Raw genomic sequence first — 17,037 nt, forward strand, 5'->3', positions numbered from 1 at the left:
CCCGGATCTCCGTGGATTTGGGAAGGCCAGGGATGGGCAGCGGGTCCCTTGTGTCCTGCCCCTTGCCCGCGGACCCGAGCCCTGGGTGGGTCAGCCGCCCGCCTGGACAGCACCGGCCAGGGCTTCGGGCTGGAGAGTTCTTGGCGGCATGGCACGGGCCAGCGAGCACGCCGTTCCGACGGCCGGCCTCCCCCTCCCTCCTTAGGCCCCCATCCCCAAGCGAGGATCTGGCCCTGACCACCAAGTCTTGCATCGCCCAGCCCCGCCGCCAGGTCCCATGCCTCAGGAAGCCGGGGTATGGCGCTGTCCTGAGAGCAGCCTCGGTAAGCAGCTTCTGGGTGGTAGGGGACCTCCCGCGTCGCCTCGGGCGTGCTTGGGTCAATGATGAGAACTCATATGGTCTCGAAGAGCGATGAGGACCTAAAAATCACGCTCAATAGGATTACGCTGAGGCCCAAGGCAGGGGACCGTGCCGGGGTCAGCCTCCCCCAGAGCGTCGGGGCAGTGAGGGTGCGCTGCAGGTGGCCGCGGGAGGAGAACCACCTCTAGAGGCTCTCTGCTGTGGCCCCCGGACGTCGGTGCACCTGCGGGTGCCGACGGGGTGTTCTGGCGTTCCAGCTGGTCTACCGACCCAGGCCTCTTCCCCGGACAGCTGCCCGAGAGCCAGGGCTTAGCCACCCTTGTGTCCTTGTGTCTTTCAGCGGGCCTGGCTGGCAAGGTTCTTGGCGCGTCTCCCACCAGGAGAGGTGAGCGGAAGCCTCTGGGCTCCGAGGGAGGCCCCAGACCCCTTGGCCTGGCATCGGGAAGCGGGGACCCCAGCAGGGACTCCGCAGCTGGGCCTGGGCTGGGGATGCGGGTCCTCATTGTCCGGACGGCACCGAAGTCCCCGTGAGCGTGTGCCCCTGAGCCATCCCAGGGGCAGGGATCGCGAAACGTGGGCCGGGGGGCTGACAAGGCCTGGAAAGCGCGGGCTGGCCGCCCAAGGCCCAGGTGCACCCGAGGCCTCCTGATCAATTGCGGCGTGTCCGGGGGGCCCAGAAAGGGAGTGGACGTGAGACCCGTGGTCTCGGAGGCCACTGTGCCCTTGAGCAACACCTTGTTGCTCAAGGCCCGGCCCATGGCAGGTTTCTGCGGGCTGCACTGGCCCGAGCTCCTGTCCCGTCCTGCAGACGACCAAGGCGTTTGGGGCCCCGGGAGGCCACTTCCGAAGAGCCCACGAGGATTCGTTGAGCTGGCCAGACGGCACGGTTCCACTGGGGCGGGGGGGCAGAAACTGCACGTCCCAGGCCACAGGAGCCGTTGGGGCTCAGCCTCTCACCTGAGACTCTCAAGCACCCGGGATAGGGTCGTGGTGAAGCGGCACTGCACGGGCCGAGTCAGGTCCCTCGTCCAGAGCGGCCAGCGGGCGGTGTGCCTTGCTGCCGTGGTGGAGAGTGACCTGGCTTTCCCCGCTCGGCCGTGGGGGAGCCCTGGGCCCCGGCAACCTTTGGCTTCCCGGGCAGGGGCTCAGGTCCTTGGCTCCCAGGTGGCTCCAGGAGAGGGTGGGCGGCGTCCTGGCCAAACCTCCCGGGCCGCCGCTCTTGGCTCGCCACTCCGGGAGACAGCGGGGACCCGGCCAAAGCCCTGTGGTCCATGCCATGGTCAGGGGCCGTTCTCCAGAAGGCTGGGCTCCCACAGGGACCACGGTCTCCATTGCTTTGGGATGCCCCGGAAAGGGCAGCCGGGCCCTTGGGCCCGGCTCCTTCCTGGCGGACACCTGCCATGCTTGGCTCCGAACTCTGCCGGGCCCCCAGTGGCCAGGACTCCGGGAAAGGGGGCCCTGGGCCGCACGGCAGGCGCTTCAGACCAGGACGTTTGGACAGCTGGTCTCTCCGTCTCTCCTTAGAAACCCATCCACAATCGAGAAGCTCGCCCAGATGAGCACGTCTTGCTTGGCCCCGCCCTGCCCAGAGGTCTCACGTCTCAGGACCCGGGGGCATGGACGCGGTGCGGAATGCAGCCCCGGTAAGCAGCTTCGGGGTGCCCCGAGGCCGCACGCATCGCCACCAGCTTGCTTGGGTCAGTGATGAGAACTCAAGTGGTCTCGAAGAGCGATGATGACCTAAAAATCATGCTCAATAGGATTACGCTGAGGCCCAAGACAGGCGTCTGTGCCGGGATCAGCCTCCCCCAGACCCTGGGGACCCTGGAGGTGCGCCGCAGTTGTGGGCGTGAGGCCATTGTACCCTCGGGGCTCCCCGTGCTGGCCCTGGCCTGTCTGTGCCCGTCAGGGGTCCGCTCGAGGTCGTGAGGCGTTCCGCCCGGCCTCCGGACCCAATCCACCTCGCAGGACAGCTCCCTCGGTGCCATTGCTTAGGAGACCGTTGCCCCTTGTGTCTTTCAGCGGGCCTCGGGGGCCGGAACTTGGTGCGGCGTGACCCAAGAGAGGTGAGTGGAAGACTCTGGGCCTGCAGGGAGATGCCAGGCGCCATGGGCATTGTCCGCGGAGCCCGGATCCCCGCACGGGCCCCGGCTCCAGCACTGTGCTAGGGATGGGGGCTGTGGTGGCCCACACAGCGTGGACCTGCCCATGCACAGCCGCCCTTCAGCAATCCCACGTGCAGGGAATGGGAAAGTTGGGCCAGGTCACTGGCAACGACTGGGGGCTGGGGGCATGCCGCCGTCGTCCCACATGGACCTGAGGCCTCCTTGTACGTCCAGCTGTGTCCTGTGCGCCCGAGAAGAGAGCGGACGTGAGTCCCTTGGTGTCAGGGCCCTCTGTCCCCTTCAGCGAGTGGTTGTCGCTCGAGTCACCCCAGCCGATGGTTCTGGAGAGGGCTGGAGAGGGCAGAGCTCATGAAGAATGCAGCAGACGCCCAAGTGTAAGCAGGGCACGGGAGGCTGCTGAAGTACAGCCCTCGAATGTTTCCTCGGATTTCCCGAGTCAGCAAGGTTTCCCTGGCCCAGGGGAAGAGTGGCGAGCCCCGGGCCACAGCAGGCCGTGGGGCTGAGCCGGTCCTCTGAGGCCCCCAGAGGAAGTGCCGCCACAAGGGGAGAGTCAGGACCCTCCTGCAGGGCGGGCCGCGGTCTCCCGCCTTGCGCTGCTTGGTGGGAGACGGTGAGACGCGATTCCCTTTTTCGCCCTGGGCGATCAGGGCCTGGGGGCCACCGCTGGCTGCGAGTGCCAGGGCCCGGGTCCCTAGACCACCGCGGTCCCCATGTGTGGGAAGGCGTCCTTCGGGCCCTCACATCCGGGTGCGCCACGCTTTGCTTGGGGCCCCGGCAGACATCGGGGGAGCACTGGAAATCCCTGTGCTCCAGGCCATGCTCTGGGGCCTTTCTCAGCAAGGGGAGGCTCCCACGGGGGCCCGGATCTCCGTGGATTTGGGAAGGCCAGGGATGGGCAGCGGGTCCCTTGTGTCCTGCCCCTTGCCCGAGGACCCGAGCCCTGGGTGGGTCAGCCGCCCGCCTGGACAGCACCGGCCAGGGCTTCGGGCTGGAGAGTTCTTGGCGGCATGGCACGGGCCAGCGAGCACGCCGTTCCGACGGCCGTCCTCCCCCTCCCTCCTTAGGCCCCCATCCCCAAGCGAGGATCTGGCCCTGACCACCAAGTCTTGCATCGCCCAGCCGCGCCGCCAGGTCCCATGCCTCAGGAAGCCGGGGTATGGCGCTGTCCTGAGAGCAGCCTCGGTAAGCAGCTTCTGGGTGGTAGGGGACCTCCCGCGTCGCCTCGGGCGTGCTTGGGTCAATGATGAGAACTCATATGGTCTCGAAGAGCGATGAGGACCTAAAAATCACGCTCAATAGGATTACGCTGAGGCCCAAGGCAGGGGACCGTGCCGGGGTCAGCCTCCCCCAGAGCGTCGGGGCAGTGAGGGTGCGCTGCAGGTGGCCGCGGGAGGAGAACCACCTCTCGAGGCTCTCTGCTGTGGCCCCCGGACGTCGGTGCACCTGCGGGTGCCGACGGGGTGTTCTGGCGTTCCAGCTGGTCTACCGACCCAGGCCTCTTCCCCGGACAGCTGCCCGAGAGCCAGGGCTTAGCCACCCTTGTGTCCTTGTGTCTTTCAGCGGGCCTGGCTGGCAAGGTTCTTGGCGCGTCTCCCACCAGGAGAGGTGAGCGGAAGCCTCTGGGCTCCGAGGGAGGCCCCAGACCCCTTGGCCTGGCATCGGGAAGCGGGGACCCCAGCAGGGACTCCGCAGCTGGGCCTGGGCTGGGGATGCGGGTCCTCATTGTCCGGACGGCACCGAAGTCCCCGTGAGCGTGTGCCCCTGAGCCATCCCAGGGGCAGGGATCGCGAAACGTGGGCCGGGGGGCTGACAAGGCCTGGAAAGCGCGGGCTGGCCGCCCAAGGCCCAGGTGCACCCGAGGCCTCCTGATCAATTGCGGCGTGTCCGGGGGGCCCAGAAAGGGAGTGGACGTGAGACCCGTGGTCTCGGAGGCCACTGTGCCCTTGAGCAACACCTTGTTGCTCAAGGCCCGGCCCATGGCAGGTTTCTGCGGGCTGCACTGGCCCGAGCTCCTGTCCCGTCCTGCAGACGACCAAGGCGTTTGGGGCCCCGGGAGGCCACTTCCGAAGAGCCCACGAGGATTCGTTGAGCTGGCCAGACGGCACGGTTCCACTGGGGCGGGGGGGCAGAAACTGCACGTCCCAGGCCACAGCAGCCGTTGGGGCTCAGCCTCTCACCTGAGACTCTCAAGCACCCGGGATAGGGTCGTGGTGAAGCGGCACTGCACGGGCCGAGTCAGGTCCCTCGTCCAGAGCGGCCAGCGGGCGGTGTGCCTTGCTGCCGTGGTGGAGAGTGACCTGGCTTTCCCCGCTCGGCCGTGGGGGAGCCCTGGGCCCCGGCAACCTTTGGCTTCCCGGGCAGGGGCTCAGGTCCTTGGCTCCCAGGTGGCTCCAGGAGAGGGTGGGCGGCGTCCTGGCCAAACCTCCCGGGCCGCCGCTCTTGGCTCGCCACTCCGGGAGACAGCGGGGACCCGGCCAAAGCCCTGTGGTCCATGCCATGGTCAGGGGCCGTTCTCCAGAAGGCTGGGCTCCCACAGGGACCACGGTCTCCATTGCTTTGGGATGCCCCGGAAAGGGCAGCCGGGCCCTTGGGCCCGGCTCCTTCCTGGCGGACACCTGCCATGCTTGGCTCCGAACTCTGCCGGGCCCCCAGTGGCCAGGACTCCGGGAAAGGGGGCCCTGGGCCGCACGGCAGGCGCTTCAGACCAGGACGTTTGGACAGCTGGTCTCTCCGTCTCTCCTTAGAAACCCATCCACAATCGAGAAGCTCGCCCAGATGAGCACGTCTTGCTTGGCCCCGCCCTGCCCAGAGGTCTCACGTCTCAGGACCCGGGGGCATGGACGCGGTGCGGAATGCAGCCCCGGTAAGCAGCTTCGGGGTGCCCCGAGGCCGCACGCATCGCCACCAGCTTGCTTGGGTCAGTGATGAGAACTCAAGTGGTCTCGAAGAGCGATGATGACCTAAAAATCATGCTCAATAGGATTACGCTGAGGCCCAAGACAGGCGTCTGTGCCGGGATCAGCCTCCCCCAGACCCTGGGGACCCTGGAGGTGCGCCGCAGTTGTGGGCGTGAGGCCATCGTACCCTCGGGGCTCCCCGTGCTGGCCCTGGCCTGTCTGTGCCCGTCAGGGGTCCGCTCGAGGTCGTGAGGCGTTCCGCCCGGCCTCCGGACCCAATCCACCTCGCAGGACAGCTCCCTCGGTGCCATTGCTTAGGAGACCGTTGCCCCTTGTGTCTTTCAGCGGGCCTCGGGGGCCGGAACTTGGTGCGGCGTGACCCAAGAGAGGTGAGTGGAAGACTCTGGGCCTGCAGGGAGATGCCAGGCGCCATGGGCATTGTCCGCGGAGCCCGGATCCCCGCACGGGCCCCGGCTCCAGCACTGTGCTAGGGATGGGGGCTGTGGTGGCCCACACAGCGTGGACCTGCCCATGCACAGCCGCCCTTCAGCAATCCCACGTGCAGGGAATGGGAAAGTTGGGCCAGGTCACTGGCAACGACTGGGGGCTGGGGGCATGCCGCCGTCGTCCCACATGGACCTGAGGCCTCCTTGTACGTCCAGCTGTGTCCTGTGCGCCCGAGAAGAGAGCGGACGTGAGTCCCTTGGTGTCAGGGCCCTCTGTCCCCTTCAGCGAGTGGTTGTCGCTCGAGTCACCCCAGCCGATGGTTCTGGAGAGGGCTGGAGAGGGCAGAGCTCATGAAGAATGCAGCAGACGCCCAAGTGTAAGCAGGGCACGGGAGGCTGCTGAAGTACAGCCCTCGAATGTTTCCTCGGATTTCCCGAGTCAGCAAGGTTTCCCTGGCAAAGGGGAAGAGTGGCGAGCCCCGGGCCACAGCAGGCCATGGGGCTGAGCCGGTCCTCTGAGGCCCCCAGAGGAAGCGCCGCCACAAGGGGAGAGTCAGGACCCTCCTGCAGGGCGGGCCGCGGTCTCCCGCCTTGCGCTGCTTGGTGGGAGACGGTGAGACGCGATTCCCTTTTTCGCCCTGGGCGATCAGGGCCTGGGGGCCACCGCTGGCTGCGAGTGCCAGGGCCCGCGTCCCTAGACCACCGCGGTCCCCATGTGTGGGAAGGCGTCCTTCGGGCCCTCACATCCGGGGGCGCCACGCTTTGCTTGGGGCCCCAGCAGACATCGGGGGAGCACTGGAAATCCCTGTGCTCCAGGCCATGCTCTGGGGCCTTTCTCAGCAAGGGGAGGCTCCCACGGGGGCCCGGATCTCCGTGGATTTGGGAAGGCCAGGGATGGGCAGCGGGTCCCTTGTGTCCTGCCCCTTGCCCGCGGACCCGAGCCCTGGGTGGGTCAGCCGCCCGCCTGGACAGCACCGGCCAGGGCTTCGGGCTGGAGAGTTCTTGGCGGCATGGCACGGGCCAGCGAGCACGCCGTTCCGACGGCCGTCCTCCCACTCCCTCCTTAGGCCCCCATCCCCAAGCGAGGATCTGGCCCTGACCACCAAGTCTTGCATCGCCCAGCCCCGCCGCCAGGTCCCATGCCTCAGGAAGCCGGGGTATGGCGCTGTCCTGAGAGCAGCCTCGGTAAGCAGCTTCTGGGTGGCAGGGGACCTCCCGCGTCGCCTCGGGCGTGCTTGGGTCAATGATGAGAACTCATATGGTCTCGAAGAGCGATGAGGACCTAAAAATCACGCTCAATAGGATTACGCTGAGGCCCAAGGCAGGGGACCGTGCCGGGGTCAGCCTCCCCCAGAGCGTCGGGGCAGTGAGGGTGCGCTGCAGGTGGCCGCGGGAGGAGAACCACCTCTCGAGGCTCTCTGCTGTGGCCCCCGGACGTCGGTGCACCTGCGGGTGCCGACGGGGTGTTCTGGCGTTCCAGCTGGTCTACCGACCCAGGCCTCTTCCCCGGACAGCTGCCCGAGAGCCAGGGCTTAGCCACCCTTGTGTCCTTGTGTCTTTCAGCGGGCCTGGCTGGCAAGGTTCTTGGCGCGTCTCCCACCAGGAGAGGTGAGCGGAAGCCTCTGGGCTCCGAGGGAGGCCCCAGACCCCTTGGCCTGGCATCGGGAAGCGGGGACCCCAGCAGGGACTCCGCAGCTGGGCCTGGGCTGGGGATGCGGGTCCTCATTGTCCGGACGGCACCGAAGTCCCCGTGAGCGTGTGCCCCTGAGCCATCCCAGGGGCAGGGATCGCGAAACGTGGGCCGGGGGGCTGACAAGGCCTGGAAAGCGCGGGCTGGCCGCCCAAGGCCCAGGTGCACCCGAGGCCTCCTGATCAATTGCGGCGTGTCCGGGGGGCCCAGAAAGGGAGTGGACGTGAGACCCGTGGTCTCGGAGGCCACTGTGCCCTTGAGCAACACCTTGTTGCTCAAGGCCCGGCCCATGGCAGGTTTCTGCGGGCTGCACTGGCCCGAGCTCCTGTCCCGTCCTGCAGACGACCAAGGCGTTTGGGGCCCCGGGAGGCCACTTCCGAAGAGCCCACGAGGATTCGTTGAGCTGGCCAGACGGCACGGTTCCACTGGGGCGGGGGGGCAGAAACTGCACGTCCCAGGCCACAGGAGCCGTTGGGGCTCAGCCTCTCACCTGAGACTCTCAAGCACCCGGGATAGGGTCGTGGTGAAGCGGCACTGCACGGGCCGAGTCAGGTCCCTCGTCCAGAGCGGCCAGCGGGCGGTGTGCCTTGCTGCCGTGGTGGAGAGTGACCTGGCTTTCCCCGCTCGGCCGTGGGGGAGCCCTGGGCCCCGGCAACCTTTGGCTTCCCGGGCAGGGGCTCAGGTCCTTGGCTCCCAGGTGGCTCCAGGAGAGGGTGGGCGGCGTCCTGGCCAAACCTCCCGGGCCGCCGCTCTTGGCTCGCCACTCCGGGAGACAGCGGGGACCCGGCCAAAGCCCTGTGGTCCATGCCATGGTCAGGGGCCGTTCTCCAGAAGGCTGGGCTCCCACAGGGACCACGGTCTCCATTGCTTTGGGATGCCCCGGAAAGGGCAGCCGGGCCCTTGGGCCCGGCTCCTTCCTGGCGGACACCTGCCATGCTTGGCTCCGAACTCTGCCGGGCCCCCAGTGGCCAGGACTCCGGGAAAGGGGGCCCTGGGCCGCACGGCAGGCGCTTCAGACCAGGACGTTTGGACAGCTGGTCTCTCCGTCTCTCCTTAGAAACCCATCCACAATCGAGAAGCTCGCCCAGATGAGCACGTCTTGCTTGGCCCCGCCCTGCCCAGAGGTCTCACGTCTCAGGACCCGGGGGCATGGACGCGGTGCGGAATGCAGCCCCGGTAAGCAGCTTCGGGGTGCCCCGAGGCCGCACGCATCGCCACCAGCTTGCTTGGGTCAGTGATGAGAACTCAAGTGGTCTCGAAGAGCGATGATGACCTAAAAATCATGCTCAATAGGATTACGCTGAGGCCCAAGACAGGCGTCTGTGCCGGGATCAGCCTCCCCCAGACCCTGGGGACCCTGGAGGTGCGCCGCAGTTGTGGGCGTGAGGCCATCGTACCCTCGGGGCTCCCCGTGCTGGCCCTGGCCTGTCTGTGCCCGTCAGGGGTCCGCTCGAGGTCGTGAGGCGTTCCGCCCGGCCTCCGGACCCAATCCACCTCGCAGGACAGCTCCCTCGGTGCCATTGCTTAGGAGACCGTTGCCCCTTGTGTCTTTCAGCGGGCCTCGGGGGCCGGAACTTGGTGCGGCGTGACCCAAGAGAGGTGAGTGGAAGACTCTGGGCCTGCAGGGAGATGCCAGGCGCCATGGGCATTGTCCGCGGAGCCCGGATCCCCGCACGGGCCCCGGCTCCAGCACTGTGCTAGGGATGGGGGCTGTGGTGGCCCACACAGCGTGGACCTGCCCATGCACAGCCGCCCTTCAGCAATCCCACGTGCAGGGAATGGGAAAGTTGGGCCAGGTCACTGGCAACGACTGGGGGCTGGGGGCATGCCGCCGTCGTCCCACATGGACCTGAGGCCTCCTTGTACGTCCAGCTGTGTCCTGTGCGCCCGAGAAGAGAGCGCACGTGAGTCCCTTGGTGTCAGGGCCCTCTGTCCCCTTCAGCGAGTGGTTGTCGCTCGAGTCACCCCAGCCGATGGTTCTGGAGAGGGCTGGAGAGGGCAGAGCTCATGAAGAATGCAGCAGACGCCCAAGTGTAAGCAGGGCACGGGAGGCTGCTGAAGTACAGCCCTCGAATGTTTCCTCGGATTTCCCGAGTCAGCAAGGTTTCCCTGGCCCAGGGGAAGAGTGGCGAGCCCCGGGCCACAGCAGGCCATGGGGCTGAGCCGGTCCTCTGAGGCCCCCAGAGGAAGCGCCGCCACAAGGGGAGAGTCAGGACCCTCCTGCAGGGCGGGCCGCGGTCTCCCGCCTTGCGCTGCTTGGTGGGAGACGGTGAGACGCGATTCCCTTTTTCGCCCTGGGCGATCAGGGCCTGGGGGCCACCGCTGGCTGCGAGTGCCAGGGCCCGGGTCCCTAGACCACCGCGGTCCCCATGTGTGGGAAGGCGTCCTTCGGGCCCTCACATCCGGGTGCGCCACGCTTTGCTTGGGACCCCGGCAGACATCGGGGGAGCACTGGAAATCCCTGTGCTCCAGGCCATGCTCTGGGGCCTTTCTCAGCAAGGGGAGGCTCCCACGGGGGCCCGGATCTCCGTGGATTTGGGAAGGCCAGGGATGGGCAGCGGGTCCCTTGTGTCCTGCCCCTTGCCCGCGGACCCGAGCCCTGGGTGGGTCAGCCGCCCGCCTGGACAGCACCGGCCAGGGCTTCGGGCTGGAGAGTTCTTGGCGGCATGGCACGGGCCAGCGAGCACGCCGTTCCGACGGCCGGCCTCCCCCTCCCTCCTTAGGCCCCCATCCCCAAGCGAGGATCTGGCCCTGACCACCAGGTCTTGCATCGCCCAGCCCCGCCGCCATGTCCCATGCCTCAGGAAGCCGGGGTATGGCGCTGTCCTGAGAGCAGCCTCGGTAAGCAGCTTCTGGGTGGTAGGGGACCTCCCGCGTCGCCTCGGGCGTGCTTGGGTCAATGATGAGAACTCATATGGTCTCGAAGAGCGATGAGGACCTAAAAATCACGCTCAATAGGATTACGCTGAGGCCCAAGGCAGGGGACCGTGCCGGGGTCAGCCTCCCCCAGAGTGTCGGGGCAGTGAGGGTGCGCTGCAGGTGGCCGCGGGAGGAGAACCACCTCTCGAGGCTCTCTGCTGTGGCCCCCGGACGTCGGTGCACCTGCGGGTGCCGACGGGGTGTTCTGGCGTTCCAGCTGGTCTACCGACCCAGGCCTCTTCCCCGGACAGCTGCCCGAGAGCCAGGGCTTAGCCACCCTTGTGTCCTTGTGTCTTTCAGCGGGCCTGGCTGGCAAGGTTCTTGGCGCGTCTCCCACCAGGAGAGGTGAGCGGAAGCCTCTGGGCTCCGAGGGAGGCCCCAGACCCCTTGGCCTGGCATCGGGAAGCGGGGACCCCAGCAGGGACTCCGCAGCTGGGCCTGGGCTGGGGATGCGGGTCCTCATTGTCCGGACGGCACCGAAGTCCCCGTGAGCGTGTGCCCCTGAGCCATCCCAGGGGCAGGGATCGCGAAACGTGGGCCGGGGGGCTGACAAGGCCTGGAAAGCGCGGGCTGGCCGCCCAAGGCCCAGGTGCACCCGAGGCCTCCTGATCAATTGCGGCGTGTCCGGGGGGCCCAGAAAGGGAGTGGACGTGAGACCCGTGGTCTCGGAGGCCACTGTGCCCTTGAGCAACACCTTGTTGCTCAAGGCCCGGCCCATGGCAGGTTTCTGCGGGCTGCACTGGCCCGAGCTCCTGTCCCGTCCTGCAGACGACCAAGGCGTTTGGGGCCCCGGGAGGCCACTTCCGAAGAGCCCACGAGGATTCGTTGAGCTGGCCAGACGGCACGGTTCCACTGGGGCGGGGGGGCAGAAACTGCACGTCCCAGGCCACAGCAGCCGTTGGGGCTCAGCCTCTCACCTGAGACTCTCAAGCACCCGGGATAGGGTCGTGGTGAAGCGGCACTGCACGGGCCGAGTCAGGTCCCTCGTCCAGAGCGGCCAGCGGGCGGTGTGCCTTGCTGCCGTGGTGGAGAGTGACCTGGCTTTCCCCGCTCGGCCGTGGGGGAGCCCTGGGCCCCGGCAACCTTTGGCTTCCCGGGCAGGGGCTCAGGTCCTTGGCTCCCAGGTGGCTCCAGGAGAGGGTGGGCGGCGTCCTGGCCAAACCTCCCGGGCCGCCGCTCTTGGCTCGCCACTCCGGGAGACAGCGGGGACCCGGCCAAAGCCCTGTGGTCCATGCCATGGTCAGGGGCCGTTCTCCAGAAGGCTGGGCTCCCACAGGGACCACGGTCTCCATTGCTTTGGGATGCCCCGGAAAGGGCAGCCGGGCCCTTGGGCCCGGCTCCTTCCTGGCGGACACCTGCCATGCTTGGCTCCGAACTCTGCCGGGCCCCCAGTGGCCAGGACTCCGGGAAAGGGGGCCCTGGGCCGCACGGCAGGCGCTTCAGACCAGGACGTTTGGACAGCTGGTCTCTCCGTCTCTCCTTAGAAACCCATCCACAATCGAGAAGCTCGCCCAGATGAGCACGTCTTGCTTGGCCCCGCCCTGCCCAGAGGTCTCACGTCTCAGGACCCGGGGGCATGGACGCGGTGCGGAATGCAGCCCCGGTAAGCAGCTTCGGGGTGCCCCGAGGCCGCACGCATCGCCACCAGCTTGCTTGGGTCAGTGATGAGAACTCAAGTGGTCTCGAAGAGCGATGATGACCTAAAAATCATGCTCAATAGGATTACGCTGAGGCCCAAGACAGGCGTCTGTGCCGGGATCAGCCTCCCCCAGACCCTGGGGACCCTGGAGGTGCGCCGCAGTTGTGGGCGTGAGGCCATCGTACCCTCGGGGCTCCCCGTGCTGGCCCTGGCCTGTCTGTGCCCGTCAGGGGTCCGCTCGAGGTCGTGAGGCGTTCCGCCCGGCCTCCGGACCCAATCCACCTCGCAGGACAGCTCCCTCGGTGCCATTGCTTAGGAGACCGTTGCCCCTTGTGTCTTTCAGCGGGCCTCGGGGGCCGGAACTTGGTGCGGCGTGACCCAAGAGAGGTGAGTGGAAGACTCTGGGCCTGCAGGGAGATGCCAGGCGCCATGGGCATTGTCCGCGGAGCCCGGATCCCCGCACGGGCCCCGGCTCCAGCACTGTGCTAGGGATGGGGGCTGTGGTGGCCCACACAGCGTGGACCTGCCCATGCACAGCCGCCCTTCAGCAATCCCACGTGCAGGGAATGGGAAAGTTGGGCCAGGTCACTGGCAACGACTGGGGGCTGGGGGCATGCCGCCGTCGTCCCACATGGACCTGAGGCCTCCTTGTACATCCAGCTGTGTCCTGTGCGCCCGAGAAGAGAGCGGACGTGAGTCCCTTGGTGTCAGGGCCCTCTGTCCCCTTCAGCGAGTGGTTGTCGCTCGAGATACCCCAGCCGATGGTTCTGGAGAGGGCTGGAGAGGGCAGAGCTCATGAAGAATGCAGCAGACGCCCAAGTGTAAGCAGGGCACGGGAGGCTGCTGAAGTACAGCCCTCGAATGTTTCCTCGGATTTCCCGAGTCAGCAAGGTTTCCCTGGCCCAGGGGAAGAGTGGCGAGCCCCGGGCCACAGCAGGCCATGGGGCTGAGCCGGTCCTCTGAGGCCCCCATAGGAAGCGCCGCCACAAGGGGAGAGTCAGGACCCTCCTGCAGGGCGGGCCGCGGTCTCCTGCCTTGCGCTGCTTGGTGGGAGACGGTGAGACGCGATTCCCTTTTTCGCCCTGGGCGATCAGGGCCTGGGGGCCACCGCTGGCTGCGAGTGCCAGGGCCCGGGTCCCTAGACCACCGCGGTCCCCATGTGTGGGAAGGCGTCCTTCGGGCCCTCACATCCGGGTGCGCCACGCTTTGCTTGGGGCCCCGGCAGACATCGGGGGAGCACTGGAAATCCCTGTGCTCCAGGCCATGCTCTGGGGCCTTTCTCAGCAAGGGGAGGCTCCCACGGGGGCCCGGATCTCCGTGGATTTGGGAAGGCCAGGGATGGGCAGCGGGTCCCTTGTGTCCTGCCCCTTGCCCGCGGACCCGAGCCCTGGGTGGGTCAGCCGCCCGCCTGGACAGCACCGGCCAGGGCTTCGGGCTGGAGAGTTCTTGGCGGCATGGCACGGGCCAGCGAGCACGCCGTTCCGACGGCCGGCCTCCCCCTCCCTCCTTAGGCCCCCATCCCCAAGCGAGGATCTGGCCCTGACCACCAAGTCTTGCATCGCCCAGCCCCGCCGCCAGGTCCCATGCCTCAGGAAGCCGGGGTATGGCGCTGTCCTGAGAGCAGCCTCGGTAAGCAGCTTCTGGGTGGTAGGGGACCTCCCGCGTCGCCTCGGGCGTGCTTGGGTCAATGATGAGAACTCATATGGTCTCGAAGAGCGATGAGGACCTAAAAATCACGCTCAATAGGATTACGCTGAGGCCCAAGGCAGGGGACCGTGCCGGGGTCAGCCTCCCCCAGAGCGTCGGGGCAGTGAGGGTGCGCTGCAGGTGGCCGCGGGAGGAGAACCACCTCTCGAGGCTCTCTGCTGTGGCCCCCGGACGTCGGTGCACCTGCGGGTGCCGACGGGGTGTTCTGGCGTTCCAGCTGGTCTACCGACCCAGGCCTCTTCCCCGGACAGCTGCCCGAGAGCCAGGGCTTAGCCACCCTTGTGTCCTTGTGTCTTTCAGCGGGCCTGGCTGGCAAGGTTCTTGGCGCGTCTCCCACCAGGAGAGGTGAGCGGAAGCCTCTGGGCTCCGAGGGAGGCCCCAGACCCCTTGGCCTGGCATCGGGAAGCGGGGACCCCAGCAGGGACTCCGCAGCTGGGCCTGGGCTGGGGATGCGGGTCCTCATTGTCCGGACGGCACCGAAGTCCCCGTGAGCGTGTGCTCCTGAGCCATCCCAGGGGCAGGGATCGCGAAACGTGGGCCGGGGGGCTGACAAGGCCTGGAAAGCGCGGGCTGGCCGCCCAAGGCCCAGGTGCACCCGAGGCCTCCTGATCAATTGCGGCGTGTCCGGGGGGCCCAGAAAGGGAGTGGACGTGAGACCCGTGGTCTCGGAGGCCACTGTGCCCTTGAGCAACACCTTGTTGCTCAAGGCCCGGCCCATGGCAGGTTTCTGCGGGCTGCACTGGCCCGAGCTCCTGTCCCGTCCTGCAGACGACCAAGGCGTTTGGGGCCCCGGGAGGCCACTTCCGAAGAGCCCACGAGGATTCGTTGAGCTGGCCAGACGGCACGGTTCCACTGGGGCGGAGGGGCAGAAACTGCACGTCCCAGGCCACAGCAGCCGTTGGGGCTCAGCCTCTCACCTGAGACTCTCAAGCACCCGGGATAGGGTCGTGGTGAAGCGGCACTGCACGGGCCGAGTCAGGTCCCTCGTCCAGAGCGGCCAGCGGGCGGTGTGCCTTGCTGCCGTGGTGGAGAGTGACCTGGCTTTCCCCGCTCGGCCGTGGGGGAGCCCTGGGCCCCGGCAACCTTTGGCTTCCCGGGCAGGGGCTCAGGTCCTTGGCTCCCAGGTGGCTCCAGGAGAGGGTGGGCGGCGTCCTGGCCAAACCTCCCGGGCCGCCGCTCTTGGCTCGCCACTCCGGGAGACAGCGGGGACCCGGCCAAAGCCCTGTGGTCCATGCCATGGTCAGGGGCCGTTCTCCAGAAGGCTGGGCTCCCACAGGGACCACGGTCTCCATTGCTTTGGGATGCCCCTGAAAGGGCAGCCGGGCCCTTGGGCCCGGCTCCTTCCTGGCGGACACCTGCCATGCTTGGCTCCGAACTCTGCCGGGCCCCCAGTGGCCAGGACTCCGGGAAAGGGGGCCCTGGGCCGCACGGCAGGCGCTTCAGACCAGGACGTTTGGACAGCTGGTCTCTCCGTCTCTCCTTAGAAACCCATCCACAATCGAGAAGCTCGCCCAGATGAGCACGTCTTGCTTGGCCCCGCCCTGCCCAGAGGTCTCACGTCTCAGGACCCGGGGGCATGGACGCGGTGCGGAATGCAGCCCCGGTAAGCAGCTTCGGGGTGCCCCGAGGCCGCACGCATCGCCACCAGCTTGCTTGGGTCAGTGATGAGAACTCAAGTGGTCTCGAAGAGCGATGATGACCTAAAAATCATGCTCAATAGGATTACGCTGAGGCCCAAGACAGGCGTCTGTGCCGGGATCAGCCTCCCCCAGACCCTGGGGACCCTGGAGGTGCGCCGCAGTTGTGGGCGTGAGGCCATCGTACCCTCGGGGCTCCCCGTGCTGGCCCTGGCCTGTCTGTGCCCGTCAGGGGTCCGCTCGAGGTCGTGAGGCGTTCCGCCCGGCCTCCGGACCCAATCCACCTCGCAGGACAGCTCCCTCGGTGCCATTGCTTAGGAGACCGTTGCCCCTTGTGTCTTTCAGCGGGCCTCGGGGGCCGGAACTTGGTGCGGCGTGACCCAAGAGAGGTGAGTGGAAGACTCTGGGCCTGCAGGGAGATGCCAGGCGCCATGGGCATTGTCCGCGGAGCCCGGATCCCCGCACGGGCCCCGGCTCCAGCACTGTGCTAGGGATGGGGGCTGTGGTGGCCCACACAGCGTGGACCTGCCCATGCACAGCCGCCCTTCAGCAATCCCACGTGCAGGGAATGGGAAAGTTGGGCCAGGTCACTGGCAACGACTGGGGGCTGGGGGCATGCCGCCGTCGTCCCACATGGACCTGAGGCCTCCTTGTACGTCCAGCTGTGTCCTGTGCGCCCGAGAAGAGAGCGGACGTGAGTCCCTTGGTGTCAGGGCCCTCTGTCCCCTTCAGCGAGTGGTTGTCGCTCGAGTCACCCCAGCCGATGGTTCTGGAGAGGGCTGGAGAGGGCAGAGCTCATGAAGAATGCAGCAGACGACCAAGTGTAAGCAGGGCACGGGAGGCTGCTGAAGTACAGCCCTCGAATGTTTCCTCGGATTTCCCGAGTCAGCAAGGTTTCCCTGGCCCAGGGGAAGAGTGGCGAGCCCCGGGCCACAGCAGGCCATGGGGCTGAGCCGGTCCTCTGAGGCCCCCAGAGGAAGCGCCGCCACAAGGGGAGAGTCAGGACCCTCCTGCAGGGCGGGCCGCGGTCTCCCGCCTTGCGCTGCTTGGTGGGAGACGGTGAGACGCGATTCCCTTTTTCGCCCTGGGCGATCAGGGCCTGGGGGCCACCGTTGGCTGCGAGTGCCAGGGCCCGGGTCCCTAGACCACCGCGGTCCCCATGTGTGGGAAGGCGTCCTTCGGGCCCTCACGTCCGGGTGCGCCACGCTTTGCTTGGGGCCCCGGCAGACATCGGGGGAGCACTGGAAATCCCTGTGCTCCAGGCCATGCTCTGGGGCCTTTCCTAGCAAGGGGAGGCTCCCACGGGGGCCCGGATCTCCGTGGATTTGGGAAGGCCAGGGATGGGCAGCGGGTCCCTTGTGTCCTGCCCCTTGCCCGCGGACCCGAGCCCTGGGTGGGTCAGCCGCCCGCCTGGACAGCACCGGCCAGGGCTTCGGGCTGGAGAGTTCTTGGCGGCATGGCACGGGCCAGCGAGCACGCCGTTCCGACGGCCGGCCTCCCCCTCCCTCCTTAGGCCCCCATCCCCAAGCGAGGATCTGGCCCTGACCACCAAGTCTTGCATCGCCCAGCCCCGCCGCCAGGTCCCATGCCTCAGGAAGCCGGGGTATGGCGCCGT

At 67.6% G+C, this 17,037-nt stretch overlaps 10 non-coding genes across 10 annotated transcripts; all 10 read left to right on the forward strand.

Annotated features, from left to right (window-relative positions):
- Positions 1-375: 375 nt before the first annotated feature.
- On the forward strand, positions 376-456 carry LOC123945474. The gene has a single exon (XR_006819299.1). It is a non-coding gene; the product is annotated as a small nucleolar RNA SNORD115 (small nucleolar RNA).
- A 1,600-nt stretch (positions 457-2,056) lies between these two features.
- LOC123945624 lies at positions 2,057-2,137 on the forward strand. Its single transcript, XR_006819443.1, has one exon. It is a non-coding gene; the product is annotated as a small nucleolar RNA SNORD115 (small nucleolar RNA).
- A 1,584-nt stretch (positions 2,138-3,721) lies between these two features.
- LOC123945475 lies at positions 3,722-3,802 on the forward strand. Its single transcript, XR_006819300.1, has one exon. It is a non-coding gene; the product is annotated as a small nucleolar RNA SNORD115 (small nucleolar RNA).
- A 1,600-nt stretch (positions 3,803-5,402) lies between these two features.
- Positions 5,403-5,483, forward strand: LOC123945626. The gene has a single exon (XR_006819444.1). It is a non-coding gene; the product is annotated as a small nucleolar RNA SNORD115 (small nucleolar RNA).
- A 1,584-nt stretch (positions 5,484-7,067) lies between these two features.
- On the forward strand, positions 7,068-7,148 carry LOC123945476. Its single transcript, XR_006819301.1, has one exon. It is a non-coding gene; the product is annotated as a small nucleolar RNA SNORD115 (small nucleolar RNA).
- Positions 7,149-8,748: 1,600 nt separating this feature from the next.
- Positions 8,749-8,829, forward strand: LOC123945627. The gene has a single exon (XR_006819445.1). It is a non-coding gene; the product is annotated as a small nucleolar RNA SNORD115 (small nucleolar RNA).
- A 1,584-nt stretch (positions 8,830-10,413) lies between these two features.
- Positions 10,414-10,494, forward strand: LOC123945477. The gene has a single exon (XR_006819302.1). It is a non-coding gene; the product is annotated as a small nucleolar RNA SNORD115 (small nucleolar RNA).
- A 1,600-nt stretch (positions 10,495-12,094) lies between these two features.
- LOC123945628 lies at positions 12,095-12,175 on the forward strand. The gene has a single exon (XR_006819446.1). It is a non-coding gene; the product is annotated as a small nucleolar RNA SNORD115 (small nucleolar RNA).
- Positions 12,176-13,759: 1,584 nt separating this feature from the next.
- LOC123945478 lies at positions 13,760-13,840 on the forward strand. Its single transcript, XR_006819303.1, has one exon. It is a non-coding gene; the product is annotated as a small nucleolar RNA SNORD115 (small nucleolar RNA).
- A 1,600-nt stretch (positions 13,841-15,440) lies between these two features.
- Positions 15,441-15,521, forward strand: LOC123945629. Its single transcript, XR_006819447.1, has one exon. It is a non-coding gene; the product is annotated as a small nucleolar RNA SNORD115 (small nucleolar RNA).
- Positions 15,522-17,037: the final 1,516 nt, after the last annotated feature.

This window comes from Meles meles, chromosome 6 (genome assembly GCF_922984935.1).
Source record: "Meles meles chromosome 6, mMelMel3.1 paternal haplotype, whole genome shotgun sequence".
Taxonomy (NCBI): Eukaryota; Metazoa; Chordata; class Mammalia; order Carnivora; family Mustelidae; genus Meles; species Meles meles.